At 56.6% G+C, this 16,459-nt stretch overlaps 1 protein-coding gene across 1 annotated transcript in view; it reads left to right on the top strand.

Annotated features, from left to right (window-relative positions):
* Positions 1-12,508: 12,508 nt before the first annotated feature.
* Positions 12,509-16,459, top strand: part of ENTPD5 (ectonucleoside triphosphate diphosphohydrolase 5 (inactive)) — a 58,599-nt gene continuing 54,648 nt past the window's right edge. Inside the window, exon 1 of the mRNA XM_068104629.2 lies at positions 12,509-12,639. The gene's annotated coding sequence lies outside the window, so the exon portion shown is untranslated. The remainder of the gene's footprint in view (positions 12,640-16,459) is intronic.

Raw genomic sequence — 16,459 nt, 5'->3', positions numbered from 1 at the left:
CGTCATCGCGCTTTCACCTTAAAATATTTATTTGATATAAGTTAATATTTTGATATGAGCCTTAGAAAACCAACCCTATACAAGTCAATACCTCCAACGACACAGGCACGCATTCGTGCCGCGTGACGTGGTGACGTCATCGCGCTTTCATCTTAAAAGACATTTGATATAAGTTAATATTTTGATATAAGCCTTGGAAAACCAACCCTATAGAAGTCAGTACCTCCAACGACACAGGCGCGCATTCGTGCCGCGTGACGTGGTGACGTCATCACACTTTCACCTTAAAAGACTCATTTGATAAAAGTTAATATTTTGATATAAGCCTTAGAAAACCAACCCTATTTTGTTAATTTTAAGTTAATAATAATAAGTAAAATAAGTTAATATTTTGAATTTGTCGGTCAATTTTTGGCCAATCTTTGCAATACCCCGGTGCAATAATCGAAAACCAATTCAAAATGGCCCCTCGTTACGATTTTCCACGATCACATTTTATTTTCACCACTTTAAATCGACCGAATTTCACCAAATAAGATACCACACTCGATGCTCTGATGTCATTTTTACGGCAAAAGTGAAAACAGATTCTAATTTGGAAATAAAACGAAGGCGTGCACCATGTAACAAAATCTCCTCCGGGTCCAAAGTCGTGCCGCGGAACGTGGTGACGTCACTGCGTTTACAGGCTTAAACGGCAATTTTATATAAGTTAATATTTTGAATAACTCGGTCAATACCAGTCCGATTTTCGCCAAATAAAGGTTCCCGTTATCCAGAGATAACCCTGTATCCTCCTAGAGGCGAAGTCAGGATGAATTTCGCAAAAAATAAAGTCCTTCGGCGGCGAAAATTTAGCATGGGGTTTTCCTATGTAAATTTACCCTGAAGTAATTTTACCGAAAATCCTGGAAATTTCACGGGGCCAGTTTCTGTCGAGTGTTAATACGTACTAGCGAATGCGAAATCCGGAATCAGAATTAAAATCCGAGCCTCCGTTAGCTCTAAGAGCGCCCCAAAACAAATCGCATATATTCCTAATGAAAAAACCCCGGAGTTCCTAAATCCCAAATCCCATGCCATCCGATGTCAATCCATATATCCACACCTCGCTACGACCGTTATGCATCTAATGATAAGCATAAGAACCATCAAAAAATATTTTAAAACCACTTTATTGGACAAAATGAGGTGCAGCCTAGCATCTAGTCAAGACCAAGTCACCCAGGCCAACCACGCATCCCGACCCCAAATTCCTCATCGACGATAACTAAACAATATATTATATGACTCGCACCGTACATACCTCCTTCTAGTTCTTGTCTTGATATACTCACTCTTAATATACTCACTATCACGACTGAATCCTCTCAGCTCTCCCAAATGGCGTCTGCTCTGCCTCGTGTCCAGTCCAACTCCGAACTCTTCTTCTTCGAACGACCTTCGACCCTCGTGGCAGGGACGTGATGACGTCACTGCGCTTCAGTCTTAGAAAACGAATTTTTATATAAGTTAATATTTTCAATAACTCGGTCAATTTTTACCTAATCCTCGCCAAACAAAGGTTTCCGCTACCCACGGATACCCCCCTATCCTCCTAGAGGCGGTCAGGATGAATTTCGCAATAAAATAAAGTCCTTTTGGCGACGGAAATTTAACATGGGGTTTTCCTATGTAACTTTACCATGAGGTAATTTTACCAAAAATCCCCGAAATTTCACGGGTCCAGCCCTATTGAGTGCCTCCGGCCTCTCAAGTCCCTTCACAGAGTCGGGCTAGAGTCAAGGGACGCGCGAGCCTACGCGTTAGCGTGCTACGGCGGAATCTTTTTTTGCTGAAAATTGATAACCATACTGATTTGTTGATATTTGGGTTGAAAGTGTTCTCTTGTTTTTTTTAAAAAGCAACTTATAGTCCCCATTAACCCCATATATGGGTTAAATAGGAATAAATAGGATTTTTATGGCTGTCCCTATTCACCCCGTTTTATGGGTGAATAGGGACAGTCACTAATACAAAAAAAAAATAATCAAGAAATAGGGACAGTTTGGAGAAACTTTTTATCCCATATTTTTTTTCATTGGCACCGTGGTTTATATTATGGGTGCATATGATGTGCATCCATCTGAGCTATCAATTTAGCAATAAGTTGGAAACTCAGGATTGTTTCTTGATTATTATTTTTTTGTATTAGTGACTGTCCCTATTCACCCGTAAAACGGGGTGAATAGGGACAGCTGAAGCACGATGCTGCGCGCGCTAATGCTTACGCAAGGAGCAAGCGGACAACGCGGTTCATAAAAGAGTCTTTATTGAAAGTACTCAAACTGCAGCACTAAGCTGCTCAGGGCTGCGTGCCCCGTGTATATCGTGAGGCCACGCCTCTCTCCCTGGCGTGGCCCATCCCCACTTGGTGTGCGGGGTGATGTCACCACGTCAGTGCTTTCATGTCCGCCACACGCGCCCCCCCCAGAATCCCCGCGCACCTATAGGGTCAGTTTGCGGGGCAAACGGATGACCCGGCCGAAGCGCCCCCTGGCGACTGGCGGCGTCTGGGATGCAGGGATGCCATCTGGGATGCCTCCGGCTGCAGGACCGGGGGGCGGCGTGGCGGCGGGGCTGGGCGGTGCCGGGGGGCCGCCCGCAGGGGGGCGGCCCCGACGCGGGGGTCGGGCCACTGGCGGTGGATGGTCCACGTCGAGGTGGACCGGCTTGAGGCGGTCTACAGAAACGCGGTCAGGAGTACCGCCGATGTCCAGGGTGAAGTGCTTGGCCCCGGTCTCCAGCACGCGGAAAGGCCCGTCGTACGGGGGCCGCAGTGGTGTCCGGTGGGCATCGTGGCGGACGAAGCCGTACTCCGCCGTGCGAAGCTCCGGGGCGACGTGCGTCGGTGGGTGCCCGTGGCATGCCGTTGGCACCGGGGCGAACCTCTGGGCGGTCTCTTGCAGAGCGGAGCGCTGCTGTGCCGCGAACAATGGTGCCGTGGAGTCGGGGAGGAACTCACCCGGCACCCGCAGCGGTTGCCCGAAGACCAACTCCGCCGCGGATGCGCGCAGGTCCTCCTTGGGCGCCGTCCGGAGGCCCAGCAGGACCCAGGGGAGCCTGTCGACCCAGCCGCCGTCGCGGAGGATGGCCCGGAGCGCGGCCTTCAATGAGCGGTGAAATCGCTCACACAGGCCATTAGCCTGGGGGTGGTAGGCCGTGGTTCGGTGCAGCCGGACCCCGAGCCCCTGCGCGACGGCCCCCCAGAGCTCCGAGGTGAACTGGGGGCCGCGTTCGGACGAGATGTCTGAGGGGTCGCCGAAACGGGCGACCCAGGTGGCGATGAAAGCCTGCGCGACATCCGCCGCCGTCGTCGACGCCAAGGGCACGGCCTCCGGCCACCGGGTGGTGCGGTCCACCATGGTGAGGACGTGGGTGAAACCCCGCGAGGGGGGCAGAGGTCCCACCAGGTCCACGTGGATGTGGTCAAACCGGCGTTCCGGCACCGTGAAAGGGGCCAACGGGGCCTGGGTGTGCCGGTGCACCTTGGCGCGCTGGCACGCGAGGCACGTCCTGGCCCAGCCGCGGACGGCCTTCCGGAGGCCATGCCAGACGAACTTGTCGGCGATCAACCTTTGGGAGGCCCTCGCGCCCGGGTGGGACAGGCCGTGGATGGCATCAAACACCTGGCGCTGCCAGCCCGCGGGCACGATGGGGCGAGGACGCCCGAGGTAGACGTCGCACAAGAGGGCCGCGCCCGCGCCATCGAACGGCACCTCGGTGACGCGGAGGCCCATGACGGCGATCCGCAAGGCCTGGACGTCGGGGTCAGCGGCCTGGTCCGCTGCCATCCGGGCATAGTCGATGCCGAGGTGGACTGCGTGGGCGACGGCCCGGGAAAGGCAATCCGCCACCGGGTTGTCCTTCCCCACGACGTACCGGATGTCCGTCATGTACTCGGACACGGCCGAGAGGTGACGCTGCTGCCGGGCCGACCACGGCTCGGTGACCTTGCCCATCGCGAAGATCAGCGGCTCGTGGTCGACGAAGGCCGTGAACGCACGGCCCTCGAGCAGATGGCGGAAGTGCCTGACCGCCAAGTGAAGCCCGAGCAACTCGCGGTCGAAGGTACTGTAACGGCGTTCGGGCGGGCGAAGCTGCCGGATAAAGAACGCCAGCGGTTGCCAAGCTCCACGCACCCATTGCTCGTGCACCGCGCCCACCGCGTAGTCCGAGGCGTCGGTGGTGAGGGCGATCGGTGCATCGGGCGCCGGGTGCGCGAGCATGGTGGCGTTAGCCAAGGCGAGCTTCGCGCCCGTGAACGCCGTGTCCATCTGCTCGGTCCAGGTAACGTCGCCTTTGCCCGGCTTACCTCGGAGAGCTTTGTGCAGGGGGCGCAGGAGCTGGGCGATACGGGGCAGGAACCGATGGTAAAAGTTCACCATGCCCAGGAACTCCGGCAGCCCTCTGATCGTGCGGGGGCGCGGAAACCCCTTCACCGCCTCCACCTTGGCCGGCAGGGGGACGGCTCCGTGCCTGGTGACACGGTGCCCCAGAAAATCGATTACGGCGGCGCCGAACCGGCACTTTGCGGGGTTCACAATCAGGCTATGCTGGCCCAGGCGTTCGAAGAGCGTGCGGAGGTGGCGTAGGTGCTCTTCGCGGGACGCGCTGGCGACGAGGATATCGTCCAGGTAGACGTAGACAAAATCCAAGTCGTGCAGGACGCTGTCCATCAGTCGCTGGAACGCCTGAGCAGCATTCTTCAGAACGAAGGGCATCCGCAGGAACTCGAAGAGTCCGAATGGCGTGATGACCGCCGTCTTCGGGACATCCTCCGGCCTGACGGGGACCTGATGGAAGCCGCGTATGAGGTCCACCTTCGAGAAGAAGGACATGCCCGCCAAACGGGTGGAAAAGTCCTGAATGTGGGGGACGGGGTAGCGGTCGGGAGTGGTGGCGTCATTGAGACGGCGATAGTCCCCGCACGGTCGCCATCCCCCGCCGGGCTTCGGCACGATGTGCAGCGGCGACGCCCAAGCGCTCTCTGAGCGCCGAACGATGCCGAGTCGCTCCAGGGTAGCGAACTCCGCTTTTGCCACCGCCAGCTTCGTCGGCTCGAGGCGGCGTGCCCGGGCATAGACCGGTGGCCCGACGGTGGGCATGTGATGGGCCACCCCGTGCTTGACGGCCCCCGCCGAGAAGGTGGGCCGCGTGAGGGCCGGGAAGCCGGCGAGGAGGCGGGTGAATGCGTCCGCTGCCGGAAGCGTACAGATCAACGTGGCCGGAACCGAACCGTTCGGCAAGCCGCTTGGCAAGCCGCTCGTTGAGCTGCTCGACGAGCTGGGCAGCGCACAAGCGAGCGAGCTGAACGTCTCGGCCTGGACAAGACGTCTGCGCTTTACGTCGACCAGGAGCCCATTAGCGCACAGGAAGTCCGCGCCAAGCAGTGCCATGGGCACGTCGGCGGTGACGAACATCCATCGGAAAACCTGCCCTCCGAACCGCAGAGAGAGGCAGCGTTTTCCATACGTACGGATGGGCGTCCCGTTCGCGGCAAGCAGCGCGGGGCCCCCACCCGCGGCGTGCTTGTCTGACGTACCGGCAGGAACGACACTCACCTGCGCTCCCGTGTCGCACAGGTAACGGCGCCCGGATAAGGTGTCCGTTATGAACAGCAGGCTGCTCAAACGGCCGGCGCTCATCGCCACTATTGAGCGCCGGCCCGGGCGTTTCCCGACCTGTTGAAGGAGCATGGCGGATGACATTGCCGAGCCTCGTGGCCGAACTTGGCGTGGAACCAGCACCAGGTGGTGGAGCTGGAGGAGTGTGGCTGGCTCTGCCAGGCCGGTGGAGTTGGCGGTTTTCCCCGCGGTGGTGGTTTTCGCCGCAGCAGTGGGCGGGGCGTGGCAGCGGTCACGAGGGGCGTATCAGCATGCTGCGTATGCTGTGTAAGCTGATGCTGTGGATCAGCATCATCAGCCTCGAGGTCCATGACGGCCGCACCGACTCTCGCCCGCGTATCCGAAGCCGCGAAGTACCTGTCCGCCTCGGCTGCCAATGCTCGGGGTTCCGTTAGCCTGGTCCCACCTGCGCTGGAAGTTGGTGACGGAAAAGCGCCCGGAATAGAGAACCGGGGCTTCGTCGCCCAACAGTGACAGCATATGGTCCATTCGGACCGACGGGCGCGTGTCGCCGAGCTCGGGGAGATCCAGGAGGCGGTCGGCCCATGCGTCGTCCGTGAGGCCGAACGCGGCTAGGAGTAGCCGCTTGAGTGCCTCGTACTTGTGGCCGTCCGGTGGGTGGCGAAGGACGGACACAACTCGAGCGGCCGTGCCGGGCCCGAGGGAGGCGACGACGAGGCAGTAGCGCGTGTCGTCGCCGGTGAGGCGCCGAAGCTGAAATTGGGCTTCGGCTTGGACGAACCAGACTTCGGCCTGGGCCTCCCAAAATTCGGGAAGTTTAATCGACATTGCCTTGTCGTTTGCCATTGCAATGGCGTCGTGTTCGGAAGGAGCGCTACGGCAGATCCAACGTCGAGGTCACCATATGAAGCGCGATGCTGCGCGCGCTAATGCTTACGCAAGGAGCAAGCGGACAACGCGGTTCATAAAAGAGTCTTTATTGAAAGTACTCAAACTGCAGCACTAAGCTGCTCAGGGCTGCGCGCCCCGTGTATATCGTGAGGCCACGCCTCTCTCCCTGGCGTGGCCCATCCCCACTTGGTGTGCGGGGTGATGTCACCACGTCAGTGCTTTCGTGTCCGCCACACAGCCATAAAAATCCATATATGGGGTTAATATCCATATAAGGGGTTAATAGGGACTATAAGTTGCTTTTTAAAAAAAACAAGAGAACACTTTCAACCCAAATATCAACAAATCAGTATGGTTATCAATTTTCAGCAAAAAAAGTTTCCGAACTTTTTTTCAGTTTGTGTGCCTATTCACCTTGCTTGTCCCTATTCACCCCATTTCACGGCACGTAGTGTAATTTTTTTCCACAGACAGACATGAATGCCTTCTTTTTTTAATATAATATAGCTATAGATTACAAGTATACATAAGTAACGGGTATTCCTTTGAACATGCAATATTGGTTGTATCGTTTTGAATTCGACTACGGTGTTTTGAATCTCTTGATCCGTTTGCCGAGTGGCAAGGCTTTCAAAGCGGGTGATACGGAACGACTAGCTGAGCAAGCGATAGCAAGCCACTTGCTAACGGAACAAACCCCATAAGCGTATTTTAAAAGTGTTACCTTTTGTCCTTCTTTCGATCGTTGCTTGTACCTTTCTTTTCATTTTTCTTCATGCTTAGTTCTGGTCGTTCAGTCCGTCTTTTTGGATTGAGCTCGGGCCAAATACGCTAAATGTCAGTTTTTAAGGGTTTGTAATATTTTTCTCAAAGTCCTACAAGCGTAAATTATTTGAAATTGTGTGGATGGTTTTCTTTTTTGAGAACAAATCTCCTACAGATTCTCGAGAGTATTTTAGATAGATTTATCCGTGTGAATTTAAAATGAATCACAGCGAAGCTTACAGCGGTTCCATCTAATACACCGCATTGTTTTCAGTTTCGTTTGGACTTTTTATTTTCGTCTTGGTAGAGATTTACCTTCTTGTAAATAAATATGTACACATCCACATCATTTCAATGACAGAGATTTAAATGACAAAGAAAACGTGCAATAATCCAATATTGAAGTTAAAGCGCGGCGTTACGCGCGCTGCTTGTGAGCAAGGAGGAAGCGGACAAGCGGTAACATATAAACGTCTTTATTGTAAGACTACACTGTAACACTGTACTGTCCCGGGCTGGGCGCCCGGTGTATATCATGAGGCCACGCCTACCCCTGGTGCGTGGCCACCGCCCACTTGGTGCGCGGAATGATGTCACCACGCCAGTGGGCTTTTGTGTCCGCCACACGCGCCCCCCCAGAATTCCCGCGCACCTGGAGGGCCAGTTTGCGGGGCAGACGAATGACCCGGCCGAAGCGCCCCCTGGCGATCGGCGGCGTCCGGGGTGCAGGGATGCCAGGTGGGATGCCCCTGGCTGCCCCTGGGATGGGTGCAGGACCGGGGGGCGGCGTGGCGGCGGGGCTGGGCGGTGCCGGGGGTCCGCCCGCAGGAGGGCGGCCCCGACGTGGGGGTCGGGCCACTGGCGGTGGATGGTCCACATCGAGGTGGGCCGGCTTGAGGCGGTCTACCGAAACGCGGTCAGGAGTACCGCCGATGTCCAGGGTGAAGTGCTTCGCCCCGGTCTCCAGCACGCGGAAAGGCCCGTCGTACGGGGGCCGCAGTGGTGTCCGATGGGCATCGTGGCGGACGAAGACGTACTCCGCCGTGCGAAGCTCCGGGGCGACGTGCGTCGGTGGGTGCCCGTGGCATGCCGTTGGCACCGGGGCGAACCTCTGGGCGGTCTCTTGTAGAGCGGAGCGCTGCTGTGCCGCGGACCATGGTGCCGTGGAGTCGGGGAGGAACTCGCCCGGCACCCGCAGCGGTTGCCCGAAGACCAATTCCGCCGCGGATGCGCGCAGGTCCTCCTTGGGCGCCGTCCGGAGGCCCAGCAGGACCCAGGGGAGCCTGTCGACCCAGCCGCCGTCGCGGAGGGTGGCCCGGAGCGCGGCCTTCAATGAGCGGTGAAATCGCTCACACAGGCCGTTAGCCTGGGGATGGTAGGCCGTGGTTCGGTGCAGCCGGACCCCGAGCCCCTGTGCAACCGCCCCCCAGAGCTCCGAGGTGAACTGGGGGCCGCGGTCGGATGAGATGTCTGAGGGGGCGCCGAACCGGGCGACCCAGGTGGCGATGAAAGCCTGCGCGACATCGGCCGCCGTTGTCGACGCCAAGGGCACGGCCTCCGGCCACCGGGTGGTGCGGTCCACCATGGTGAGGACGTAGGTGAAACCCCGCGAGGGGGGCAGAGGTCCCACCAGGTCCACGTGGACGTGGTCAAACCGGCGTTCCGGCACCGTGAACGGGGCCAACGGGGCCTGGGTGTGCCGGTGCACCTTGGCGCGCTGGCACGCGAGGCACGTCCTGGCCCAGCCGCGGACGGCCTTCCGGAGGCCATGCCAGACGAACTTGTCGGCGATCAGCCTTTGGGAGGCCCTCGCGCCCGGGTGGGACAGGCCGTGGATGGCGTCAAACACCTGGCGCTGCCAGCCCGCGGGCACGATGGGGCGAGGACGCCCGAGGGAGACGTCGCACAAGAGGGCCGCGCCCGCGCCGTCAAACGGCACCTCGGTGATGCGGAGGCCCGTGACGGCGGTCCGCAAGGCCTGGACGTCGGGGTCAGCGGCCTGGTCCGCTGCCATCCGGGCATAGTCGATGCCGAGGTGGACTGCGTGGGCGACGGCCCGGGAAAGGCAATCCGCCACCGGGTTGTCCTTCCCCGCGACGTGCTGGATGTCCGTCGTGTACTCGGACACGGCCGAGAGGTGACGCTGCTGCCGGGCCGACCACGGCTCGGTGACTTTGCCCATCGCAAAGATCAGCGGCTTGTGGTCGACGAAGGCAGTGAACGCCCGGCCCTCGAGCAGATGGCGGAAGTGCCTGACCGCCAAGTGAAGTCCGAGCAACTCGCGGTCGAAGGTACTGTAACGGCGTTCGGGCGGGCGAAGCTGCCGGCTAAAGAACGCCAGCGGTTGCCAAGCTCCACGCACCCATTGCTCATGCACTGCGCCCACCGCGTAGTCCGAGGCATCGGTGGTGAGGGCGATCGGTGCATCGGGCGCCGGGTGCGCGAGCATGGTGGCGTTAGCCAAGGCGAGCTTCGCGCCCGTGAACGCCGTGTCCATCTGCTCGGTCCAGGTAACGTCGCCTTTGCCCGGCTTACCTCGGAGAGCTTCGTGCAGGGGGCGCAGGAGCTGGGCGATACGGGGCAGGAACCGATGGTAAAAGTTCACCATGCCCAGGAACTCCTGCAGCCCTCTGATCGTGCGGGGGCGCGGAAACCCCTTCACCGCCTCCACCTTGGCCGGTAGGGGGACGGCTCCGTGCCTGGTGACACGGTGCCCCAGAAAATCGATTGTGGCGGCGCCGAACCGGCACTTTGCGGGGTTCACAATCAGGCCATGCTGGCCCAGGCGTTCGAAGAGCGTGCGGAGGTGGCGTAGGTGCTCTTCGCGGGACGCGCTGGCGACGAGGATATCGTCCAGGTAAACGTAGACAAAATCCAAGTCGCGCAGGACGCTGTCCATCAGTCGCTGGAACGCCTGAGCCGCATTCTTCAGACCGAAGGGCATGCGCAAGAACTCGAAGAGTCCGAATGGCGTGATGACCGCCGTCTTCGGGACGTCCTCCGGCCTGACGGGGACCTGATGGTAGCCGCGTATGAGGTCCACCTTCGAGAAGAAGGACCTGCCCGCCAAACGGGCGGAAAAGTCCTGAATGTGGGGGACGGGGTAGCGGTCGGGAGTCGTGGCGTCATTGAGACGGCGATAGTCCCCGCACGGTCGCCATCCCCCGCCGGGCTTCGGCACGATGTGCAGCGGCGACGCCCAAGCGCTCTCTGAGCGCCGAATGATGCCGAGTCGCTCCAGGGTAGCGAACTCCGCTTTTGCCACCGCCAGCTTCGTCGGCTCGAGGCGGCGTGCCCGGGCGTAGACCGGTGGCCCGACGGTGGGGATGTGATGGGCCACCCCGTGCTTGACGGCCCCCGCCGAGAAGGTGGGCCGCGTGAGGGCCGGGAAGCCGGCGAGGAGGCGGGTGAATGCGTCCGCTGCCGGAAGCGTACAGACCAACGTGGCCGGAACCGAATCGTTCGGCAAGCCGCTTGGCAAGCCGCTCGTTGAGCTGGGCAACGCACAAGCGAGCGAGCTGAACGTCTCGGCCTGGACAAGCCGTCTGCGCTTGACGTCGACCAGGAGCCCATTAGCGCACAGGAAGTCCGCGCCAAGCAGTGCCATGGGCACGTCGGCGGTGACGAACGTCCATCGGAAAACCTGCCCTCCAAACCGCAGAGAGAGGCAGCGTTTTCCGTACGTACGGATGGGCGTCCCGTTCGCGGCAAGCAGCGCGGGGCCCCCACCCGCGGCATGCTTGTCTGACGTGCCGGCGGGAATGACACTCACCTGCGCTCCCGTGTCGCACAGGTAACGGCGCCTGGAGAAGGTGTCCGTTATGAACAGCAGGCTGTTCGAATGGCCGGCGCTCATCGCCACTATTGAGCGCCGGCCCGGGCGTTTCCCGACCCGTTGAAGGAGCACGGCGGATGACACCGCCGAGCTTCGTGGCCGAACTTGGCGTGGAACCAGCACCAGGTGGTGGAGCTGGAGGAGCGCGGCTGGCTCCGCCAGGCCGGTGGAGTTGGCGGGTTTCCCCGCGGTGGCGGTTTTCGCCGCGGCGGTGGGCGGGGCGTGGCGGCGTTCACGAGGTGCATATCAGCATGCTGCTGAACATCAGCGTGCTGTAGAAGCTGATGCTGTGGAACATGCTGCTGAACATCAGCGTCGAGGGCCGTGACGGCCACGCCGACGCTCGCCCGCATGTCCGAAGCGGCGAAGTACCTGTCCGCCTCGGCCGCCAATGCTCGGGGTTCCGTTAGCTCGGTCCCGGCCAACGCGAGGCGGACCTGCGCTGGAAGTTGGCGCCGGAAAAGCGCCCGGAATAGCGAACCGGGGGCTTCGTCGCCCAACAGTGACAGCATATGGTCCATTCGGACCGACAGGCGCGTCTCACCGAGCTCGGGGAGATCCAGGAGGCGGTCGGCCCGTGCGTCGTCCGTAAGGCCGAACGTGGCTAGGAGTAGCCGCTTGAGTGCCTCGTACTTGTGGCCGTTCGGTGGGTGGCGAAGGACGGACACAACTCGAGCGGCCGTGCCGGGCCCGAGGGAGGCGACGACGTGGCAATAGCGCGTGTCATCGCCGGTGAGGCGCCGAAGCTGAAATTGGGCTTCGGCCTGGACGAACCAGACTTCGGCCTGAGCCTCCCAAAATTCCGGAAGTTTGACGAAGTCGGCCATGGCGATGGCGTCGCGTGTGGAAGGATCGCTCCAGCAGATCCAACGTCGAGGGTCACCAGTAAAGCGCGGCGTTACGCGCGCTGCTTGTGAGCAAGGAGGAAGCGGACAAGCGGTAACATATAAACGTCTTTATTGTAAGACTACACTGTAACACTGTACTGTCCCGGGCTGGGCGCCCGGTGTATATCATGAGGCCACGCCTACCCCTGGTGCGTGGCCACCGCCCACTTGGTGCGCGGAATGATGTCACCACGCCAGTGGGCTTTTGTGACCGCCACAAAGTAATAATAATTTCAGCGCCTTAATTTGAATGGTTCATGTGGCAGATCTATTGGTGCTTTATAAATAGCGTGCAGTTATTATTATAATAATTATTATTATTATACGTGTGAACTTCCATAAAAGCATTTTCTTTGGTCATTTTTTGTAATTGCGTAGCCTACCGATTAAAAATTGTATTCCCTTGATTCGTTTTTTAAATTATGGCACAAAAACCGGAATTATCCTGTATCTTCCTTAAGGAATTTAAGTATATCGAAATAATGACAACGCCAATGACAGTCGCTCACAAAAAAAACAAAAAACAACAACAACAGCAACAGCCGGTGCGTTATGACGACACGCGTACTGACACTGACAGGAAGTACTGTACAGCGATGGATTGCGTTTACGCTGGGAGTGTGCAAGTAACAAGGTATGCATCATTTTGCTGTATTTATCGCCTCAGGTTTATCATTCAATTTGTGTCCATTAAAGTATTTATTACGTTTACGTAAATTTTTCTCAAATATGTGAATCCGAATCCCTGAGAGCGTTTAAATGTTATTTGTAGAACAGAATATTCCAAACGTATTGACTATAAGTATAACAGAGGAATCACCTTGAACTTGAAGTACCACACGCCCGACTTCTTAATCCCCTGGTCATGTACAAGACCGACCTGTTCGGTTACCAAGCTGCTATCCAGCGCTTACCAAGCAAGCCGTTCCTTATATCAACGGTTTCGAATGGAGTGTTTGCTTGAGTGCTTAAGCCACTTGGTGAGCGCTCTACAAGAAACCTAGTAACTGAACACACCCCGTGTTTGGTATGGTTAGGAATGATACTTGTGTTCCATTATAAGCTGCAATGGCATTCGGTAGAGCACGTACCTCCCGCCAGGCTGATCCACTGGTATTGGCCTGATCTGGATTCGGACTTGAACCTACATCGAATCGGCTTGTTCTTGTCACCTAACCAACTCCTCCACCAAGTTTTGTCATAATCCGTCCATAACCTTCTGAGATATTATGCTATATATCGTGTTTTCCCCCATCACTTAATGGTGATTATTTTTATTTTTTAAACTTTAAAAAACTCTCTGATCTGGATCTGGATCTTCACCAAAATATAATAAATACGTCCTCGTCACACACCCAACCTGTCAATCAAGTTTAGTCTGAATCCGTCCATAATTTTTTGAGATACCATGCACACACAAAAACAATCAGACAAACAAACATACAGGGGTGAAAACATAACCTCCGTCCATCACAGATTGCAGAAGTAACAAAATGTGCTTTGATAGATTTTTCGGGAAGGATAGTATTGTTTTTTGCAGTTGCCGCACTATCTGGAAACCTCTTCCTGTCGACCACTACTTTATGGCTAAATAAGTATTTCCTGGCATCTAAACATTTTGAGTGAGTTTTCGTGTTCTTTTTTTTTTTTGGTTTGAGTGAGTGACCTCTTGTGTCTCGCATCGTCTACTCTTTCAATAAAAAAAGTTCTTTCTTTTCTCAGTTTGATGAAACATGTGGTACATTTAGAGGAGTTCATTACTCTTGGAGGAGAGAAGTTTGGCGGAGATGTCATAGATTATATTGTTGTCAGGTTGAGCCTTCTCGGTCTGTTTTGATAAGGTAGTGGAAACCAAGGCCTTTAATATTATTGGAAACTCCTGCAACGAAGCTGAGTCTATGGCCCTCGCACTTTACCTTCACAGACAGGCCGGTAGTCTCTCTGTCTTCTAACACCGCCTTTATGGTCTTGCATCCTCTTTTTTTTTTCTTCTTTCTTTTGTTTGTATACAGTCAAGGCTCGGGTAAGAGCAAACACATTACACACGAAAACATGCACGGACCCATTTGGGTGAATGAAACAAAACAAACAAAAGAATTTAACAAGTACAGATACATTCAACTTAAACCGCCCCCATGCCAAATAAATAACATATCCTCCAGCGCGGCATTCCCGGGGCCCCTTCGGCGCTCCCTTTATTGTGCACCACTCCTTTCCTACGCCCCTGCACGCGAGCTGGACGCGCGTGCACCCCTGCAGAGCTGGACGCGCGTGCACCCCTGCAGAGCTGGACGCGCGTGCACCCCTGCAGAGCTGGACGCGCGTGCACCCCTGCAGAGCTGGACGCGCGTGCACCCCTGCAGAGCTGGACGCGCGTGCACCCCTGCAGAGCTGGACGCGCGTGCACCCCTGCAGAGCTGGACGCGCGTGCACCCCTGCAGAGCTGGACTCGCGTGCACCCCTGCAGAGCTGGACGCGCGTGCACCCCTGCAGAGCTGGACTCGCGTGCACCCCTGCAGAGCTGGACGCGCGTGCACCCCTGCAGAGCTGGACGCGCGTGCACCCCTGCAGAGCTGGACGCGCGTGCACCCCTGCAGAGCTGGACGCGCGTGCACCCCTGCAGAGCTGGACGCGCGTGCACCCCTGCAGAGCTGGACGAGCGTGCACCCCTGCAGAGCTGGACGAGCGTGCACCCCTGCAGAGCTGGACGAGCGTGCACCCCTGCAGAGCTGGACGAGCGTGCACCCCTGCAGAGCTGGACGAGCGTGCACCCCTGCAGAGCTGGACGCACGTGCACCCCTGCAGTGCTGGACGCGCGTGCAGAGCTGGACGGGCGTGCACCCCTGCAGAGCTGGACGGGCGTGCACCCCTGCAGAGCTGGACGGGCGTGCACCCCTGCAGAGCTGGACGAGAACGCATCCCTTCAGAGCAGCGCACCCCTGCAGGGCAGGACGCGAGCGCATCCCTGCAAGGCAGGACGCGAGCGCATCCCTGCAGGGCAGGGCGTGAGCGCACCCCTACAGAGCAGGATGCTCTGTGGGGTGCATGCAGTGGACGTATGTCTTCGGGGAAGGGTTAATGGTAGTAGAGAGGATCCTTGGTTTGGATGGGGGATTATGTAATATGCCGGTGAACAGCTATCTTGAAAACCTGGAGGGAAAAATGAGATTAAAGAGAATGTGGAAGTTGGTTCCACGTGTGGGGAAAAAGAGGAACAAATGAGTGGAGGTGAGCAGTGATTCTGGATTTTGGGAGTTTCACCAGAAGGGGGTTGCTTGTGGACCATGTGCGGCCTGCAGAAACCTGAGGAGGGCAAAACAAGGAAAGAATAGATGCAAGACCAGAAATTAGGCGGTAGAAGACAGGACAGAGAGACTACCGACCTGTCTGCAGTGGGAAAGAGAAAGGCCCATCGACTCAGCTTCCTCATGGGAGATTCCATTGATTTTGAAGGCCTTTGTCTCCATGGCATCAATCTGAGAAAGGTATGAAACAGGAGCATCAGTTCAAAGTGGAGAGCAGTACTCTATCAAGCTGCTGTGGATGATAAAGCTATGGATGTCTGTTAAATGCAACATGTCCTTCTATACTGAAAAATGTCACTGTCTCGCCCTGTCCGTCTGTAAGGATGATCAAGCTAATCTACTTGTCTATTTCAATGGTCAGCCTCTGGCAGAGGTTCAGTCTCTTGAACTTCTAGGCTACACTGTCAGCCAAGATCTCTCCTGGGAGAATCATGTAGCAAAGCTGGCCTCCAGAGCCAGCAGTAAATTGGGGCTCCTCTATTGATCTAATCATTTGCTTGGAAAAGCTGAGCTGCTCATTCTGCATGACCTTTGTCCATAGCTCAGTGGAGTACTGGTCTCCCCTATGAGTTGGCACCCTGCCATCACGTCTATCTCTGCTGGATTGTGTGTAATCTAAAGCTCTCAATTAATTATTGGAATCTCCCACGATGAGGCTGAAGTACAATGTCTGTTGCTTTCACATCACAGACAGAGCAGAGGGAGTAATATTGGAGAAGATGCAGTAATAGCAGACCACCGATCTAAGCCTTTCAACCCTCCTCAGCAACTCCAGGAGTCATGCTTTCTTCCAGTAACCCTCTCCTTGTTAAACTTTCAAAATCCTGGCTGACTGCACACCTCACCTCCTTTGTTCCTCACTTTTCCTGTCTATGGAACTGCTTTCCAGAGGCCATTCTTTCCAACTCTTCCCTCCAGGGCTTCAGGCAGTTAGTGCACCACCACCTCATGTCATCCCCCATCCTGACACTCTATATTTATTTCCCCTATTAACCCTTCCTAACCCAACCCTCATAGTTGCTGATTTCAATATTTCCTCCCCTTGTCTTTTTCTCTCTCTCCTCTCTCCTCCATTCCGGCTTGTTTATCGCCATGCAGGTTGTGCCCAATTATTTCCCAACTACCCCCATTGTCAATTTAACATTCCTC

This window comes from Myxine glutinosa, chromosome 9, assembly GCF_964187855.1.
Source record: "Myxine glutinosa chromosome 9, kmMyxGlut1.1, whole genome shotgun sequence".
Taxonomy (NCBI): domain Eukaryota; kingdom Metazoa; phylum Chordata; class Myxini; order Myxiniformes; family Myxinidae; genus Myxine; species Myxine glutinosa.
Note: the sequence above shows the minus strand (reverse complement) of the source record. Positions and strands in the feature narration are given on the sequence as shown.